The sequence below is a fragment of the Eurosta solidaginis genome, chromosome X, assembly GCF_040869045.1.
Source record: "Eurosta solidaginis isolate ZX-2024a chromosome X, ASM4086904v1, whole genome shotgun sequence".
Lineage (NCBI taxonomy): Eukaryota > Metazoa > Arthropoda > Insecta > Diptera > Tephritidae > Eurosta > Eurosta solidaginis.
Window position 1 is genome coordinate 164014117 of NC_090324.1, and position 21007 is coordinate 164035123.

General features: G+C 39.7%; 1 protein-coding gene and 1 long non-coding RNA gene across 2 annotated transcripts in view; both read left to right on the top strand.

The window, feature by feature from the left end:
• Positions 1 to 21007, top strand: part of CaMKI (Calcium/calmodulin-dependent protein kinase I) — a 1042346-nt gene that overhangs the window by 945975 nt on the left and 75364 nt on the right. The window lies entirely within an intron of this gene.
• LOC137234134 (uncharacterized) lies at positions 4210 to 14557 on the top strand. Its single transcript, XR_010947701.1, has 3 exons — positions 4210 to 4284; positions 4341 to 4525; positions 14478 to 14557. It is a non-coding gene; the product is annotated as an uncharacterized lncRNA (long non-coding RNA).

Consider the following 21007-nt stretch of genomic DNA (forward strand, 5'->3'; position numbering starts at 1 on the left):
GCGGTCTTGCAGTCTATTCACCGCTTGAAGGACCTCGACGACGGTAACCTCGTCAAATGAGTATAGTACGGCGCCTGATGTGGGAGACACTAGCTCCCTTTGCGTGGGAAATAAAGTATCTACCAAGTTTCTGAGAAAAGAGGGGCATGTTGGCATCGCCTCTCCTTTGTGTTTCAATTTCTTAAAAACCAATTTATAAGCTGTGCCCCAAGGGTCATTCTCGACGTCATCGCAAAGCTTGAGAAAGCATTCGCGCTTACTATCTTTTATTGCTCTCTTAAGTGCGAGACGCGCTCTTTTGTAGGTAGCTCTGCACTCTAGAAATTCCGGTCTCCCTCTGGCTCGTTGATAGCGCCTCCTAGCCTGAATACACTCTCTCCTTAGGGAGTGTATGCACTCGTTCCACCAAAATGTGGAACAATGTTGTTTGCGCTTGGTCTTTCTAGCCATTGACGCATCGCATGCTGCTCTAATATCCGCCATTAATTTATTCGCCATGTCGTTAGCACTTCCTCTATGTTCGACTGTTGTCAACATTAGCTTGAATATGTCGGGGTCGAATGTATTGATATTCCAACCTCTGTTTTTTAGGGGTGGCTGTATAGTGGGCCGCCCTCCCCCCTCGAGGTTGATGTCCACCACGATCGCTGAGTGATCGCTTTGGGTATAGCAATCACTGATTTTCCACTCAGCCAACCTGTAAAGATTGGCGCTGACAAACGTTATGTCGATTACGGAGCCGAACCCATTTCTTAAGAAGGTGTTTTGCCCACCCACATTAAGGAGCGCTACATCAAGGCATGCAAATGCTTCGAGCAGAGCCCTCCCTTTGGGAGATGTGCTCTGTGAGCCCCACTCTATAGCCCATGCATTAAAGTCTCCCGCGATGACGAAACGCTCCCGCAACGTCGCATCCATGGCTATTTTCCCGACGATTTCTTCGAACGCGTCCAGCGGCGTACTAGGTGGTATATAGCAACTGTAAACGTAAATGTCATCAATCTTACCGCATACGAATCCTCGTTCCTTAAGTATTAATTCCGCATATAAGGGATTATGTCTGCAGGACCAAATAGCAGTCTTGCTCAATTCGTCTTGTATCCAATTCGCAGTCTTCCCTCTGTATGGCTCACTAAGAAGTGCTAAGTCAATCTTCAACTCCCAAACTGTTTGTGCCAGAAGGTCCTGGGCTGCTTCACAATGGTTAAGATTAAGTTGCAATAATCTCATAAAGGTCTTTGTTTCTTGACCGCTTCTTTATATACTGGGCACTTATAGCCACCAGTGTGATGGTCTGTGCAGCTGAGCCCTCTTCTAGCGCACAATAAGCACTTAAGCGCGTTAGTGCATGATTTCGCCGCGTGCCCTTGGCCCCCGCACTTAAAGCAAACGCCTTTGAGATTGGATTCGGTGCCGCAGTTTCTTGCTATGTGTCCGAACTCGAGACAGTTAAAGCATCGTTTCGGCTGAACTTTTGCTCGGACTCGGCATATGACCCATCCGATTCGGACTTTACCACTTCTCGTAAGTTCCCGAACTAACTCGGTGGGTAAAGACATAGTCGCAGTCTGCGTACCGCCGTACGCTTTGCGCAAGGATCGCACACAAGACGGCTTAGCATTGAAACCTGCAAGCTGTGTGTTCAGCGCCTGGCAGACCTCTTCAACCGTCGTTACTTCGTCTATATCGCGTATTTCGCACAGAGACTCCTCCTTGAGGGACTTGACATCGGCTTTCCCTGAGAGAGCTTGTCCTACAGCTGCTTCAAGTTTTGCAGTGTCATTGTCCGACTGTCTACTGAGTTGGAAGAGGAGTTCTCCTTTAGCAGTCTTGCGGATCTTACGAACCATTGTGTTCATTTCTCTCAGTGACTCTTCATTTTTAACCGCTTTAAGGATATCCGCGTATGAGCAATCACCTGAGCTTTTGATCAGGATTGCGTCGGGGCGGGCTGGTTTCTGCTTCGGGCGCTTTTGCTTTTTAACCGTCGCCCAAGCTCCTCCTTTTTCTGCTTCTTTCACTAACTCTGTTACTTCCTTCGTTGGTGCGTTCGCGACTTCTGAGGTCTTTTGCGCGTTCTTCTTCTTCTTTGGTCGCACCTGCGGCGATGGCGTACCCCCGGATGCGCACTCACGGCCACGTTTTGTAGACTTCTGTTGCACGCTTTGTGCCAGAGATGGGGTAGTCTGTGACTGCTTCATTTCCCAGCAAGAATTACTCGTCTTCTTGAGCGCATCCGTGGCATGCTCGTAGGAGATCGCAATAGCCTTGACCAAATCCCGAAGGTTTTGGTTAATGGTGCGTTTTCCACTTCCTACAAACTCCTTCATCTCCTTAATGAGCTTTCCGAGGCACTGGAAAGCATTTTCGTCGTCTGATCCGCCCTCCGCCACTGGCTCTGATTCGCTTAGTCTCTGCGAAGAAGCACTAATGGGTGGAGCGGAACGTGGAGGCGACTGCGCAAGTCTTGACCTCCTGGCGAATGGGTTCATACTGCTGTCTTCGTTTATTTCAACAGGGACAATTGGTGGTGTTCTCATATTGCCCTTCTTCTTATTCTTTTCAGTTATATTATTATTATGTTATATTTGTACTTATTTTCCATTATATTTATGATTTTAATTTATTTAGTTATATTTTTGGTTATTTGTTTCTTTATTTATTTACTTATTTTTTTATTTTTTTATTTTTTTTTTTTTAAGTATTATTTTATGGTATATTTTGTTTTTTTGTTTTTTTCCGCTTTATTTTACCGAATTTTAGTTGATTTTACTTTATTTTATTTTATTTTATTAATTTACTTTAATTTTTAGGTAATATTAGGTGTTTATCATATTATGGTATGTTATATATGCCTCATTTACCCTATAGCTAGAGGCTTTGTTTAATTTAAAAGAGCTTATTTGAAAAGCTCACTTGTGGTGAGAAGATTTGATGTGCGTGTGTTCATTTGCGACTCCCCAGCTAGGGCGTTTGTTAGTGGTGTTATGTCATTTAATGCAAAACATGGATGCCCCAGGTGTCATATAGGGGGTGACTGGGATGGGAAAGTATATTTACCCACAACGTCTGGTATACCCAGGACGGATATAAGTTTTGAGAAAAGAGATCATGTGTCTCACCACAGTCCTCAATTCAGGCAACAGAAAACCGTTTTAGAAGATGCCGGCTTTAAAATGGTTTCTCAGTTTCCACTAGACTGTATGCATTTGGTAGATTTAGGTGTCGTAAAAAGGTTTTTAAAAAATTTGAATAGCGATGCAAATATCCGAAAGATAAATGAAAATATTAAATTTATTTCGAATTACTTTCCGTCTGAATTCTGTCGTACTGCGAGAAGTTTAGATGAAGTTAGTCGGTGGAAAGCAACGGAATTCAGACAGTTCCTGCTATACACAGGCATTTTTGTTTTAAAAGACTGCATTAGTAGGGAGTTGTACTTCATTTTCCTACTACTACATACCGGCATTCGACTTCTTTCAAGTGAAAGGTCATTTAGGTCTGAGGCTGATGTTACCCAAGATATATTAGAGCATTTCGTCACGCAGTTCAGTGTAATGTTTGGGAAGGAAAGCGTTACTTTCAACATTCATGGTTTATTACACTTGTCAGAATGTGTCAAAGATCTTGGTCCTTTAGACTCCTTTTCTGCTTACAGGTTTGAAAATTTTATGCAATTTTTAAAAAAGATAGTAAGAAAACCAAATCAAATATTGCAACAGCTGTTTTTAAGGTTGAAAGAAAGGCAGGATGTAAGTTCATCGATTCACAAACCTTCCAAGCTAGGCTCTTTCGATATTGATTTAAAGAAAAGATAAAGACTGTTTTTGTTATAGCAAAAAAGTCGGCCCTATAAAGGTAGTAGAACTTATAGGGTAAGGAGAATTGGAAATAGTGCAATGTACTGTTTTTCGGAAAACGGAAAATTTTTTCGATGTACCTGTTAGCTCCTCCGATAGTTTAGGTATTGTTGTTGCAAGTGAGCCAAGCTTAAATTTGGTTGGTTTAAATTGAGAAGATCTTGATTACAAGTACTTCTGTATCCCTCAGGAAAGCAAATTTTTGCTTATACCCCTTCTTCACCACCTATTCCATGAGTTTTCCAATTAAGCCACTTTTTCCTAACCCTTGTTTCATAAACTTTCAATAAAGTAACCCTTTCCACACTTTCGAATAAATAAATCTTAAAAATATAATTAAAACGTATCCTTTAGCTTTTGATTCTAAAATTTTTGAAGAGTCCAGTTACAAGAAGAAGTGCAGTTATGGAATCTACAAATAATGGTAAGAAAATCTCTTGTACATGATTTGTACATAAGTTAACTTTCAATAATTTTCAGCGAATTCTTTCAAAAAGTGTTTGCAACGAATAGACGTTTTAATGAGGCTACATCTGAAGCCGAAGGTGCTGCCATTTCCTCAGCAGGAATGGTAGTCGATCAGGCTGAAGGACTGCTACAAGGAGATCAGGCTGAAGATGTTGGAACCAACCAAATTGAAGTCAACCTGGCAGGACCTAATGGAGGTAAATTTTTTAAATTTTCGTTTGGTTGTTTTAAACCCCCCTTCTAGAGTACTACCTTTCGTTTATACATAAATCATTTGCCCACATATAGTTAAAAATAAAATATCCCCATGTTATTTGTAGGTGAAAACAAAAATCGTGATAAACACCACTTAACTTTAAAATTAAAAGCTTAAATGTTGATAGACTATCTCTTTGAATGTCCTTAACCATATTTTCACTATACCAAAAGAGAAAGCTTTATATTTATTCAGTCCGCCCTAATACATTTGCACGTCAATTTCTACCCTATCGCAGAATGGGATTGCACACCGACCTATTTCAGACTTATTTTTTAGAGAACAGATAATCCAGATGTAATGTTTCTATATTTTTCCATTGTCCAAGCAAAGAAATGATTGCCAAGATGAAAGCTCCATGTAATATCATGCCAGAAGTTACATTTACAAGTATAGATGCACCCTTTAATACAAAGACGGGTATAATATCCAGGTGTAACATCACAATTAAATTTAATAGCGCAGGATTGAATAAAGGGCCCTCTGGTTTAGCAAAAGAAGGTAAAAGTCTAGTTGAGGGGTCGACTGCTAATACGCTACCAAAAATATCGAGAGAGGTGTCAAAAGACGCGTGAACAATAATCCGATGGCGGAAAAGAAAAATTGTATCTCTGTCCGGAGATATTTGCAGTTGAAGTTGGCGATTTTCATGTGGTTGTTGTTGTGTTCGTACCCACAAAAAAAATTGTGCATCACCGTGGCGGTAGCCACGGTTATACCACACACCCGGACTTGGCATGGCGTAGCCCAGGGTTATTTTATATAAGCGCGGCCGAAGGCCGCCAACGCAGAAAGGTGTTCTGCGCAAAAATACTGTGGATCCCAACCCCGGTTTCGGAGGGTCCCGCGGGTTTTTTTCGGTTTTTCTTTAATAACTTTTGAACGGGTAATAAAAGTTAACTTCCGCTTTCTTGATCTAGACGTGAATACGCGCCTTTTGATACCTCACTCGAAAATTTTGGCCCAAATTTCGGTGGGTACCGTAAACTGTACTATTACCGAGTTATTTAATTACTCTTTACACCAGGTTAATCACAAGTAAAGTTTTATTTATTCCTAAATGTCTCTTAAACTTGCACGAATAGTTTTGTTTTTTTTTTTGATTTTGATACTCCTTGATGCGGAGTGAAATGGCCAATTGTTTAAGCCTCGTAAACAGCCAGGTTGTCATGCGATTATATGTGTTGTCGCCAGATCATTTTATATTGATATTATTTTTTTTTTTTTTGTTCCTTTTTTCCGTTTTTTAATAAAAATGAGAATTCAGTGTTTCAACTTGTTAAGAAATGCCTCAAACGAGGGTAGGTAGGTAGGTTGAACTGGCCGGTCCATGAGGACCTCACATAGACTGATTGATTCCGTAGTATTACCAGAAGTTTGTTTTAACGACCAAACTGAAAAACCCTATCAAAAACGAGGACATATGTTATAAAATAACTCCGTCCTCTTAGCAAATACTAGAAGCTTCCTAGGACTTAAGCCACTTGCTGCTTCTAGATCTGACAGCTGTATCACTCCTAATAGCTGGAGTCTTAGCCTGGCAAGTGCAGGGCACGAGCACAGAACGTGCTCGATCGTTTCCTCCTCCAACCCGCACTTCCTACACCTGCTATCACTGACCAAGCCTAATTTAAAGGCATGCGACGCCAGAAGGCAGTGTCCAGTCAGAATACCCGTCATGAGTCTACAGTCCTCTCTTTTTAATGATAGAAGCAACTGTGTTAGTCTAAGGTTGTAAGACCTACACATAATCTTCGACACTTTACAGCCCCGCGCTTGAACCCACGCCTTTTCTGCTTGGTCGATCATGTGCACCTCTCGCATTCGCTTAATCTTGCCCAATCTAATTGGGACGTCTACGGAGCAAGCTTCAAGGGATGCGCCCTGTTTAGCTAATTCGTCCGCTTTTTCATCCCAATCTATTCCCATATGCCCTGGGACCCAATATAGATGTATGCTTCTCCCTGTCCCGATTCTCTCCAGAGACTGCTTACACTCTAACACGCATTTAGATGCTGTGCTATGCGAGATTATTGCCTTAATTGCTGCTTGACTGTCAATATAAAAGTTAACACGGTTGCAGCTTAAGCTATTCTCTTCCAGGGTTTCTACTGCTTTGGTTACGGCTAATATTTCCGCTTGGAAAACGCTACAGTAATCCGGCAGCCTGTAGGATCTGCTTAATTCCGGATCAGCGCAGTATACCGCAGACCCTACTCCTTCCACTATTTTGGAACCATCGGTGTACACATGTATCGCCTCGTCCGCCATTTGCGCACCCTTGCGCCAACCGTCCACCTCTATTGTGGCCTTAAGAACTCCCTCAAAGTGCAGGTAGGGAATCATGTAGTCTGTTCGTCTTGTGACTGAGGACGCTATACTACTATGGCCATATGGTCGGCGCTCAAGCTGCCCCGAAGCATCGAGCCTGGTTGCGGTCGTTAACGCTTTGTTCTTTGCTACCAGGTCTACAGGTGGAATGTGCAGAATGGCATACAGTGCAGCCGTCGGGGTTGTTTTCAGGGCTCCCGTAATGCAAAGCATCGATAGTCTGCATACCCCCTCTAATTTTTTGAGGTATGTTGTTTTTTGTGTGGCTTTCCACCAAACAAGAACTCCATAGTATAGAATAGGGCTTACAATCGCTGTAAAACACCAATGAGAAAGAGAGGGCGATAGGCCCCACGTACACCCCAGCATTCTTTTACATGCATAGAGTGCCGTTGAGGCCTTCTTGACCCTCTCCTCCAAGTTGAGCTTCCATGACAGCTTAATGTCTAGTATGATTCCTAGATATTTTGTGCAAGGTTTCTCCTGTAAGGTCACCGCTCCTAACTTAGGCCTGGGCCAATTTGGGACCTTGTACCTCTTTGTAAACAAGACCATATCCGTCTTCTCCGCATTGACTTTCAGCCCGACATTAGATGCCCAGGTATGAATATCCCGAAGCGCCCGATCCATCAACGAACTAATCGTTGGAAGGCATTTTCCACTTATGACAATTGCAACGTCATCTGCGTAAGCCGTAAGTTTTACGGGTCCCTCATCGAATTGCCTGAGCAGTTGGTTGATGACCAGTGTCCACAGCAGAGGTGATAGCACCCCTCCCTGCGGCGTGCCCCTGTCCACTGATTTCGTGGCCTCGTACAATCCCCATTGTGATGTAATCTTTCTGCAATTTAACATGCAGCCGATCCATCTGATTAAGGCAGGATGTACTTTAATGTAATTAAGACCATCCATAATCGCCCATTTTGCAACATTATTGAAAGCCCCGGCAATGTCCAAGAAGACTCCTAGAGCATACTCCTTATATTCCAGGGATTTCTCTATGCTTATTACCACCCTATGCAATGCGGTGTCTACCGACTTGCCTTTGGTGTACGCATGCTGTGTTGTGGAGAGCAGCTTTTCATCCACGTTGGACTTTATGTACACATCTATCAGCCTCTCAAAGGTTTTGAGCAGAAATGATGTTAAGCTAATGGGTCTATAGTCTTTGGGATACACGTGACCGATCTTCCCCGCCTTTGGTAGAAAAGCTACACGAGCAGTTCTCCAAGAGTGCGGTACATGATTCAGTCTTATGCACCCATCGAATATTATTTTAAGCCATTCCACGACCGCCCTACTTGAGACTTGTAGCATGGCCGGGAATATACCATCTGGGCCCGGCGATTTAAACTTAGAAAACGTCTTCACTGCCCACTCGATCTTGGTATCGGTCACCAAGCCCGGCACCACTAGCTCCGTGATCGAAGTGTGAGTGATGTCTGCTGGTTCTTCTAAACCGTCTCCCGATGGGAAATGTGTATCAAGAAGCACCTCAAGGGATTCCTCACTATCACGTGACCATTCCCCGTTCTCTTTCTTTATTAGTCCCTGGACTATGTTTCCCTTTGCTAGGACTTTTTTCAACCGTGCTGTTTCACTGGAGCACTCTATGTCCGTACAGAAACTTTTCCATGAGTTTCTCTTCGCCCTGGTAATTTCACGCTTGTAGATCCTCAGTAGATCCCTGTACTCGTCCCGACACGCTTCGCTTTCCGCGGTCTTTGCGAGTTTAAACATTTCTTTTACCTGTCTTCTTAGAAGACTCAGCTCATTGCTCCACCATGGCGGCTTTGCTTTTCCTCTGAATCTTCTTAGAGGGCAAGCTTTGTTATACGCAGTCATAAGCGTCCTTGTTAGGAATTCATTCGACTCCTCCAGTTCCTCTACATTAGCAACCTCTTTGGGTTGTCCCAGTTTCGTTTCTACATGTTTCTGGAATTTAGTCCAATTCGTTGCCTTAGGGTTTCTAAAGGTTCCTCCCTTCTCTACGCTCTTTAGTGGGATGCTGAAGCTTATATACGCATGGTCGGAGAAGGATGGTCTATCGAGAACCATCCAATCATACCTTGATATATCACGCTCGGAGCTCAATGTAATATCCAGAACATTGCTGGATGTTGGACCAATGTATGTAGGAACATTTCCCCTGTTGGCTATCTGCAAATTGGTTTGCAGGATGTAACAAAATAGAGATTCGCCTCTCTCGTTCGTATCTGCTCCTCCCCACGCATTGTGGTGCGCATTTGCATCTGCGCCTACGACCAACCGCCCTTTGCGCCTTTCCTCCTGTACTAGCCTTTTGCACTCCATCGGTGGAACCTCCGCAGCATGGGCCATGTAGCAGGACGCCAGGATAAATGCCTGCTTATTCTTTTGCTCAACGGCCACCGCTACGAGATCCTCGGTGGTGTAATTAGGCAGCATATATGAATGCAGCTGTTTCCTTACCATTACTACTGCTCGCACCCGTCCTTCCGTTTGTGCGTAGTAAACGCCAAACCCGCGCGCGCTAAGTCCAGAAACCTTTCCTCCCGATGAGAGCCACGGCTCTTGGATCAGCGCCACGTCAAACGAACCCTCCTCAAGGGTTAGGAGGAGTTCGTTCGACGCCACTTTACTGTGTTGGAGGTTTATCTGTATGACTCGCAGCACCATTGGGCTGTTTGTCCCCCTCCAGCGCCTTCGTTTTGACGTCGTCGTCCTCCTCTTGCCCTTTTGGTTTAGAGTATTCGAGGCCCCCTTCAGCCCCTCGTGAATGTTGTGCCGTGTGTTCCTCTGTGCGAGTCACAGCACCATTTAGCGGTTGGTCCTCTTCTAGCACGTTCGTGGTGACGTCGGGGACCTCCACCTGTCTTTTTTCCCTTAGGCTTCTGAGGTCCTTTTCGACTTCGCCCACTTCCAGCGTGTTAGGATTTTTATCCTCGGGACTTCTTTTCCTGAGTCGCATGTAAATTTTGCCAGTGCCAAAGGACATTTTGCCAAGCTGCGTGTACAAAATATCCTCCGCCTGCTTGTTTATTTGGAAGATGTAGAACTGACCATCCTCGGTAGGCCGAGATACAGTAAGTACCTTCCAATCCTGTGTCGGTATGTTCGGATTCTGATTCTTCAGAAGTCGCAGTGTATCCTCCGACTTCATCACGCATGGTATCCATACCTTAACTTTTGGTACCGTGGGGATTTGCGCTTTATCCACCACCTCAAACCGCGCATTCGTGCCTTGCCTTTGGAGGTTTGGAACGACTTCCTCCAGCCACCGCAAGCTCGCGATGTTGTCGCACGCTATCATCTTCACACCATTATACCATCCCCCCGAATCAAAGGTTGGAAGGGGCTTACTTGGTTGTTCCCGCATCATCTTAAGCATTAAGCTAATAAGCTCCCTTTCCACAGATCTCCACCTTTCAGTAGTCATTTGTCCGAACGGACTGCTACGATCAACCAGCGCCACAGTCAGTGACTGCTTTGCCACATCACTCATCTTCTCGGGAAAAGCAGGAGTCTTAGTGTTATCTCCCTTTGGAACCTCCGAGAACACCGGAGTCTTCGCGTTAACTCCCTTTAGCGCCTCCGAGAAAGCCGGAGTCTTAGCGTTATCTCCCTTTGGCTTATCTCCTACTTCCGTAGTTGGAACTTCCCTCTGACTGGCAGCTTTCGAGGTAGTTGCTACCTCGCTATTGGAACCCATCTGTCTTACAGCTTTGGGCCTACTTGTCTTGTCTATGCGACTGCCCTGCCTCGCGGCTCTAGGACTGGGTCCTTTCTGCCTCTTGAAAGCAGGCTTGTCGCCTTCTGCCGAACGTTGCCTCTTCATTCTGCCATTCGACGCTTCTTCCTCCTCGTACCGGTTGCAGAACCGAGGGTTTCTCAACCCTCAAACGAGGAATTATTGAGAAAAACTTTTAACAATTAAATCAAAAAGTGTAAAAACTTCATTGCGACTAATTCAATTTACCTTTAATCGGATCTATCATTCTAATTCGATATATTTTAATCATGCTTTTTTTTTTTTTTTTTTTTTACATTTTTATTGTGGAGAATTGCTGCATCACAAGTTTTCTATGAGGAGAGTTTCATCTAGAAACCCAATAAGTTCCTCATATTCTGACAAATTCTTTATTTTTAGTAAGTCTTTTAATTCACCATATTTACTGAATATTTTGTAGCTGACTCTTTTCCAGCTGTATTTTGGGCAGTGAAATATAATATGGTCCGCAGTCTCACTTACATTGCATTGTGAGCAAACACCTGAAAATTCTACATTAAATTTACTTAGATAATAAGGACAGTATGTGTGACCTAACAAAAGCCTATTTATAATTTTAATTTCTCTGCATTCTAAGTTACATTTTTTGTTTTTGAACCAAGGAACCCTCACTACTTCATCCATAATTTCTGCAAAATATTTACCTTTTGTCTGGCTTCTTCCTTTAAATCCTAAAATCCACTTATTCCATATTGAGCTTTTAATCCTAATTTCAGCCTCATAAGTCGTCAGATCTACATTAATTATTTTTCCGATCGTTGCTGCAGTTTTAGCTGCAATGTCTGCTTTCTCATTGAATGTAATTCCAATATGACTTGGAACCCATATTACTTTAATCCTTTCTATTGTTTCTTTATTTGTATATAATATATTATGAATGTCTGCAACAATATGATTATTTGTTACATTAGTGTCAAGTGCATTAAGTGCTGAAAGACTATCTGAAAAAATTGCAATTTTATTCATTTTGCCTTTTATTGCATATTTTACTGCTTCACAGATTGCAATTAGTTCACCAGTCATTGAAGTTAATTTTTCTTGTATCTTAAATAACAATGAAATATTCCTCTTTACATCATAAACCCCACAACCTACGCTGTACTCAGTACACGACGCATCAGTTGCAATCAAGAAAAATTCCTCATTTAACAATTCCTCTTTGACGGCATTGTATGTAGCTAAAAGTTGAACTTTTGAATAATTTTGTTTTGATCTGGTAAGGTCTGATTTCACAATTGTCATATTAGGATGTTTACAAAAACTTACATTTGTGTTGATTCTATCAAAAATAGTTTTATGCTTTTGATATGTTACATTGTAACTTGTATTTATATACGGTCCATTTTGAATTTTCAACTTTAAGGTAAAGTTCACAAACCATTGCTTCATCAGTTCCTTAGCAGTGAGCCACTCAGCCCTGAATAAGGGTGGCAGCTCACCAGCCAGAGCAAACATTGAGTGTACAGGTGCACTTGGAGGTACTCCTATACATCTTCTAATACTATTGTTTAAGCATACTTGGAGCTTATTATTATACCCGTATGGAGCATTTGACCACGTTGTACATCCATATTCAGCCTTTGACCTTACAAATGATTTGTATGTATTTAAATCCACTTTTGGAGTAATACCACCTTTAACCGTGGTAAGCCTTTTAATGAGATTAGAAGCTGGCACAATTTCTTTTTTAATTTTCAAAACCTGATCCCTTAATATGCCACTTGCAGTAATAATCCTACCAAGAAAACGTAATTGACCGACTTGTTTTATTCTGTCTAGACCTATGTTAAATGAAAAGGAGTTTTTGCATCCCCTCGCCTTGTCTTTTCGAAATTTATATTAAGGCACAGTTCAGTACATTTTGCTTTAAAATCTGTTATTTTATTCTTTAGGTTATCAAGTGCCCTAGCAGCAGTTTTATCATTTAAAATAAAAAATGTAAGGCGCGATAACCTCCGAAGAGATCTAAGGCCGAGCTTCTCTTCCAATTTGCGTCGTTCTCCTCTTGATTTTTCCCTACAAATTGGCCGGACGGGACCTACATGTTTTATGCCGACTCCGAACGGCATCTGCAAGGCAGATGAGTTTTCACTGAGAGCTTTTCATGGCAGAAATACAATCGGAGCGCTTGCCAGACACTGCCGAGGGGCGACCCCGCTTAGAAAAAATGTCTTCTAATTGAAAAATCTTATTTCTAAAATTTTTATGTTGCTTTGCCCGGGAGTTGAACCCAGGGCATACGGTGTGATAGGCGGAGCACGCTACCATCACACCACGGTGGCCGCCAGTTTTATCATTTGACACAATTAAAAAATCATCAGCAAACTGAAAAATGTTAGTATGGCTGTCTTCCAACTCATGTAACTGGGCTGTATATACATTAAATAAAATTGGCGATAAAACGCTGCCCTGTGGCAGACCATTTTCTATAAGCACTCTACTATCTCCTAACATTAACGTCCTTCTGTGTAGAAAGTTATATATCCACATAAAAATATTAGGATGAACATCAGCCCCTGAAGCATTGTGGTGAGACTTACAATGTCAACACAATTATATGCATTGGACAAATCCAAAGCACAAACAAATACCTTGTACTTATTGCTTTTCAATGTTTGTATCACATGTAATATTTCATTCAGACACATTGGAGTTGACTTATTTTTCCTATAGGCAAAGCTTGTGGCAGGTATCATTTCATTTGTTTCCAAATACGTAGTCAATGTGTCTTTTATACACATATTAATGCTTTTAACTAAAACTGAAATGAGTGAGATTGGTCTAAAGTTCTCAATATTTTCATAGTTTCCACTTTTCTTGGGAATGGGCACCACTCTTATTCTACGCCATTCATCTAAAATAATGTTAGACCTAAATTGTTGTTCCAGAATTTTCTCAAAATTTTTAAATGTGTCAGAAGATAACATCTTCAACATTTTGTACGTAATGTGATCATCTCCCCCCGCTGTGTTTTGTTTTTTACAAATTAGACCTTGCAATTTACTTTCTACTATTCCACAAGGAAATTGTGTAACTTCTGGATTTATTGATAGTTTAGTGCACATTTCTTCAAAAGTGGGTGAGTTAGGAATCATCACCTGCTGTTTCAGAAAATTCAAATAGTCTGAATTGTCCTCTGCACACCACTGTGTCACTGTTCTTTTGAAAGTTTTTCATGTTATTTATGAAACACCACGCTTTTTTTGTGTTTGGAGCTTGATTTAAATTTTCTATGGCTAAATTGAAATTTTCCTTTTTTGCTTTTTTTACAGCTTCCTTCCATTCATCTTGAAGTACACAAGCATTTTCAAGAGTCCTCAATTTTATTAGTTTTCCTTGCTTTTGCTCTAGCAGCATTCAAAAGTCTATATTTCCTTTCAAGATCTTTACTCCACCACGCTTTTGGGGTATGTTGCAAGTCATTTAAGTCCATTGTGGCCTTCTTCTTCGCATTTTTAAAAGCATCTACCAGATCTTTCACATTACGCACGAATAGTTTAGCCAAAGGTAGATATGTGCAACAAAATTAGCTTGATCAGCTGACTTCTATCGTTTTCAATGCCCAACAAGAAAGCTATCGGTTAGGTAGCTGTGTTGTATATTACATATTTGGGCATATTCATAGACGGAATTTAGTTGGTACTTAAAGTTAGTTGAAGCTTTTATGACAGATAGCCAATAGAATATTATGTCAAAAAGCTGTAACTAACTTTTAATTCTTAACTAAGTTTTGACTATGAATACGCCCCATTGTTTTGTATAAGATATTAAACGTATATTATTCTTTTTATAGATGTGCTGAGAGTTTTGATGGAGATTATTTATAAGATGGATCAAATTGAACAGAATGTAAGAAGTAGGGTAATAGGAGACGGAGGAAAAAGAGCATTAAAATTCACAATGATATTGTATTTAACTAGATATTTGTATTTTACAATATTCATGCAAAGTACTTTTTATATTCCTTAAACTTAGCAACGTACACTCAGCTATAATCAAAGCGTACTAATGAAAATGGTGGAGGAAATAAAGTAAGATGTAAGTATTGTTTTTATTTAATTAATTTTACTTTTCGCTTCAATTATTCTCTAATGGCTTAGGCTTTTTTATGTATATACTAATCTTTGCTATGCAGAATATTAGTTTCATTCGCCTAACGATAGATTACTTACTTCTTACTTAATTGGCGCTTAACCGTCTAAACGGTTATGGCCGTCCAACAACGATAGATTATTATCTTAAATATACAGCCCAATTCTCAATCCTTTTACCGGGGAGATTTTTCCCGTTCTCCATACAAAAATTTGCCATTCTCAACAATTTTTGTAAGGGGAAAGGGAAAAATCTCTCCGGGAAAAACATTGAGAATTGGGCTGATAACGAAAAAAGGTACCGGCCATATCTCAACCAAACCACTTTGTTGCTAAAGCTCACATCTGAGTATATAATGTTTTGTTATACCGATTTTCAACTCGTTTCTTGTTAATATATATATTTCAACAATAAACCTTCGTTTTAAACAGGCGGTACCGAAGAGTGAAGTTTTGGTGCAACAGCATTTAATGCGAGAGTGCAAGGTGACGCTGAAGAAGGTGGAAAGCTCTGTGTGCAAAATTACTGGGGAAGTCAGAGACAAGTACATGGATGAAGTTGTCAGCGCATTGCCTCTCCAGAATGTATTAAAGGTTCTAAGGGTGGAAGAAAGATCGAAGGTAGAGGAGTATGCTGTAGCAATGATAATTTGACCCAAAAAGTTATCTGTTACCATAATTTAATCTCGCTTTCATACTTTAGAAGGCTCATATGTTCAAAATTAAGGGCATTTCAGAGGACATACCCCGAGAAGTAAAAGAAATTTTCATTGACACGTTGATGGAAGAGTACAACTGGACCGGAGCAGCTGGAAAGAAAAGTCTCCAAAAGCTTTCCTTGTTCGAGACATTTCTTCGCGGTAAGATGTTATAAAGAGAGATGTATTATAAATTGTATTCCTATATTGACTTTTTGTGCGTTTTTAGATGTATTCATACACCAAGGGCATGCATCGTATGAAAAAGAAATGAGAAAGGCGGTTGAACTCAGTCACCACAGGATGGCACAAAGGAAATTCGGCAAAAAGCAAAAATTAGTTACTGCACAGACAAGCCCACCAGCGCAATGAGTTGTTTCCTCTTTTCTTTTTCATTTAAGTTGTAGCTTTTGAATTTTCGGTTTTTTATATGTTTTTGAATTTTTTTAGTTTGCGGAATATATTTAAGTTAATTAGTTACTGTTTTTAAGTTAGGCTAAGGTAATATACAAACGAAGTTTTTAAGTTTTCGTAATATTTTTAAGTTAGTCAGTTACTTTTTTAAGTTAGAATAATGTGATATTTAAATGAAGTTTTTTAAATTTTCGAAATATTTTTTAATTTAGTCCCAATGTTTAATTGAATTTTTTATATAGCTTTTATCATAACTACCTGAGACAAAAAGGACATATAACTAATAAATAAAAGCCTTTTTGACAAAACATGTTGTGAACAAAATTTAAAGAAATGAAATTTTAATTAATAATGAACACATAAAGAAAATCAATCTGATATAAAAATGCAATTTATGTTGTTTTTAAAGAAATTACATTTTTATGAATACTGGATCCATAAAAAAAGAAATGATATACACATTTAAATAAGTAAAAGTTATAATAAATAATGCAATATATATTTTTTTTATAGTTTTTTATCATAAGTACCTGAGAATGAAAAGCAAACAATTATTAGCTTTTTAAAGAAATGAAATTTTAATGAATACATAAAGAAAAGCAATGTCATATATACGTAAATAGGTAAAGTTAGAATAAATAATGTAAATATACTTTATTTCAAGAAACGACATTTTAATGAACAATGAAAACATTAAATAAAGTAATCAGATATACAATAAGTAAAACTAAGTGAGAATAAATAATGTTATATATATATGTTAGTAAAATTCCCAATTATAAGAATTGATTTACATCGACAACACTGACAAAATTGTAACACTTTTCTCTCTTCTATATTACACCTTACATTTTATATGAGTTAGTTGCTGTTAATAAATCGTGCGATGCACATCTAATGTTTGAGTGCGTGTTTAACTTTATTTCGTAGTTTTAACCAACAATGGTTATGGGCCCAGACGAAATTCTGTTTCAATAAAAGCGGTTTAAAGTTATTGACGCGGTAAATGTTTTTTGTAATACTACCGAAATGAGTTCCGGGCTATATCAAATTGAAAAACTAGATGAAAGCAACTATGATGGATGGAAAATTTTGATCAAATCCGTGTTAGTGCATTGCGATTTATGGGGCTATATGTCCGGTGAAAGTGTCGAGCCAACTGAGCAGGTTGCTACAGAAAAATGGAAAAAGTTGGACGGAAAAGCATTAGCTACATTGCTTTTGTGCATAAAACCGAGTCAATTACTGAATGTGAAAAATGCTAAAACTTCGAAAGAAGCATGGGAAAAATTGGCTGCAGTTCATGCACCTAGCGGTCCAGCGCGGAAAATTACAATTTTCAAGTCGTTGGTCAACTTGAAAATGGGTGAGGAAGACCCCATGGCAGAGCATTTAAACAAATTTTTTGATCTGTTCGAGAAACTTGTTGAGTTGGACATAAAGTTGCAAGACGAATTACTTGCAATTGTTATGCTTTCCAGTCTGCCGAAAAGCTATGAAAATTTCATTGTTACGATCGAGTCTCGAGACAGCTTGCCAAGTACAACTGTACTTAAAACCAAATTATTAGAAGAAGAAAAAAGGCGAAAATCTGAGTGTGTGAGGTCCGAATCCAATGAGGTTGCATTTTTTGCGAATAAGTCCCGCAATCAGACTCATCAACAACGGCAAGCGCAACAACAAAACAGAACATTTAAGGGCAAATGTTATAAATGTCGTAAGAGAGGGCATTGTGCCTCGTCTTGCAAATCAAGTAACATAAGCAAACCGAGTGTTAATTGCGCTATGCTCAATGTCTCTCAGCATAGAAATAAGCTGAACAAGTCTGTTTGGGTTTTGGACAGTGGATCGTCGTGTCACATGACTTGTGAAAAATCGTCTTTCACTCAATTTTCCGAGCATCGTGAGAAGATAGAGTTAGCAGGAGATAAGTTCATTTACTCCGAAGGTATTGGTGTTGTACGCGTAGAGACGAAGTCTAGCAAAATTATCTTACATGATGTACTTTATGCTCCGCAACTCAAATCTAATTTCCTATCAGTGAGCAAGTTTACGGCGAATGACTGTAAAGTAGAATTTGGCAAAGAGACTGCAAGAGTGATGACACTTCATGGTGTAGAAGTATTGCGAGCGAACAAAAATATTGATCTCTTTATATATGAAATGCAATCAAATAATTTGTGCTTTGCGACAACAACAAATAATTACATTAAAGCTTTTAAATGGCATAGAAAGTATGGACACTTGAATATTAAAAGTTTGGAGCAGTTGTCAAAGAACAATATGGTGCGCGGAATGAGCATAAAACCATTGGAAAAATTTGAATGTAAAATAAACTCATTGCCGTTTGCAAAAAATTATGATAAATATAGTAAAAGTGTTTTAGAAATCATTCATAGCGACGTTTGTGGTCCTATGCGTACTCCATCGCTCAGTGGTGCTAAATATTTTGTATCGTTCGTCGATGATTTCACCAGAACAATCTTTGTGTACTTTATAAAGCAAAAAAGTGAAGTGCTTGAAAAGTTTAAGATATTTAAATCTGCTGTAGAGCGCGAGACGGGCAATAAAATAAAAATATTTCATTCGGATAATGGCCGAGAGTACGTGAATAATGATTTTTGCAATTTCCTAAAGAAAGAAGGGATTCGCAGGCAATTGACTGTTCCATACATGCCGCAACAAAACGGCATAGCAGAGCGAGTAAATCGAACGTTAGTTGAGATGAACCGCTGCATGTTGCTTGATTCGAAATTGCCAGAATTTTTGTGGGCAGAAGCCATCAATACAGCTGTTTACGTGCGAAATCGTTCGCCGACAAAAATATTGCAAATTTTTCACCACATGAGGCATGGACTGGCCGTAAGCCAGCTGTTTCTTACTTCGAGATATTTGGCGCAAAAGGCATTGTTTTGAACAAATTTCCGCAAAAATCTAAGTTCTCGGCAAAAGGAAGCGAATGTTTCATGGTGGGCTATGCAAGTCAGGCAAAGGCATACAGGTTATATGACCCGAAGCAACGAACAGTGGTGATTGTACGTGATGTAAAATTTTAACAAGGTGAGCGTTCCGAGGCGGTAGCTGATTTCACACCAGAAGATGTATATGTGTTTGACAGTACGACCGAAGTACCAGCAGTAAATAGCAAAAAGGAAGTAAGTGAATGCACAAACGACCCTAATAGTTCAGTATGCACAGATTTTGTAAATTCTGAAGAATGCGATACGACCGTCCAAGCCGAGAATACTAAAAATAAGGATGAAGTACTTCCAAAGGCAAGTTACACTGAAGCCGAAAACATAAAAATGAAACTAAGACCACGGAAGCCGTTAAGCCCACAAGTAAATTTAATGAAAACTGATAATCCTTTAACAGTGGAAAATGCAATGCAACGAGAAGATGCAGAAAAGTGGAAGTCTGCTATGCAGTCTGAATTTCAATCCCTTATACACAAAAACACGTTGACGTTAGTCGATTTGCCAAGTGGTCGTAAAGCCATAAAATCAAAGTGGGTGTTTAATGTCAAACGTGATAAAGATGGCGTTGCTGTTCGCTACAAGGCACGCCTAGTAGCTAAAGGTTGCAACCAAAAATATGGCGTTGATTTTCAAGAAGTCTTTTCACCAGTAGCGAGATATTCTTCAATTCGCTTGGTATTAGCGCTCGCCGCAGAATACAATTTGTTCGTACATACCATGGATGTTGCTACGGCATACCTTAATGGAAAGTTGGATGAAGAGATATTTATGGTGCAACCAGAAGCATTCGTTGACAGAGATAACCCAAATAAAGTGTGCAAATTGAATAAAGCATTGTACGGTCTTAAGCAATCAGGACGGCAATGGAATGAAGAACTTAATATTGCACTTATGAAACTGAATTTTGTAAAGTGCAACGGGGACGCGTGTGTGTACGTTAAAAATGTTCCAGGCGAAGTAGTAATCGCTGCAGTTTATGTCGACGATATATTGATTGCATGTTCGTGTGTCGATATGCTTGAAGAAATAAAACACCAAATATCTGTGCAGTTCGACGCAGTAGACAAAGGACCCATTGATCAGTTCTTGGGTATGGAAGTTTCTAGAAATAGAGAAGGTATTCAGATATCGCAAAAGCAGTTAATCCGAGATTTACTTGAAGATTTCGGTATGTCCGAATGCAGAAATTGCTCAACACCTTTAGACCCTGGCGTAAAATTTGAAAGATGCGATGGTGGACCCAATTGTGTATTGGTAGACCAGAAGAAGTACCAGTCTGTCGTTGGTTCCTTAACTTATTTGAGCATTTGTACCCGACCAAACATCATGCATTCAGTTTGCAAACTGGCACAATTCAACAAGCATCCGCATGTCGAGCACATGAATGCCATTAAGCATTTATTAAGGTATCTTAATACAACCCTTAATTTAAACCTTACTTATTTCCAGAGTCGTGAAAAATTAAAAGGATTTGTTGACGCCGACTGGGGTGGAAATTGCGTTGACCGTAAATCATATACGGGCTTTGCGTTCTTTATTGCAGGAGCACCGATTTCATGGGAGAGTAAAAAGCAAGCCACCATTGCCCTCAGCAGTACTGAAGCAGAGTACGTCGCTCTCTCTGCAGCCTGTAAAGAACTGGTTTATTTGAGGCGCTTCATAGAAGAGTTGGGTTTCAATGAACTCGTCGAAAATGCTACAGATTTATATGGCGATAACATTAGTGCGCAAAAGTTGGCTAAAAATCCTGTTTTCCACACTCGAACAAAACACATCGACATTAAGGTTCACTACGTTAGAGAAGTAGCAGAGAAGGCGCTTGTGAACATAAAATATTTGCCAACAGAAAAAATGGTTGCAGATATTTTAACTAAAAATTTTAAGAAAATAAAACATAATGAATTTACCTCAAAATTAGGGTTGAAATAAAAATGTAAATTTAGATATATGTACATATGCATATAGATACATATTTATATATTTTTTCTTTTCGAGTGAACATAAACTTATATGATCTTTAATGAAATACGAAGCATATGAATTGAATTGTCCAAGTTTTCTTTTTAAATAAAAAGTGTTAACTAATTTTGAGAGAAGGATTGTTAGTAAAATTCCCAATTATAAGAATTGATTTACATCGAC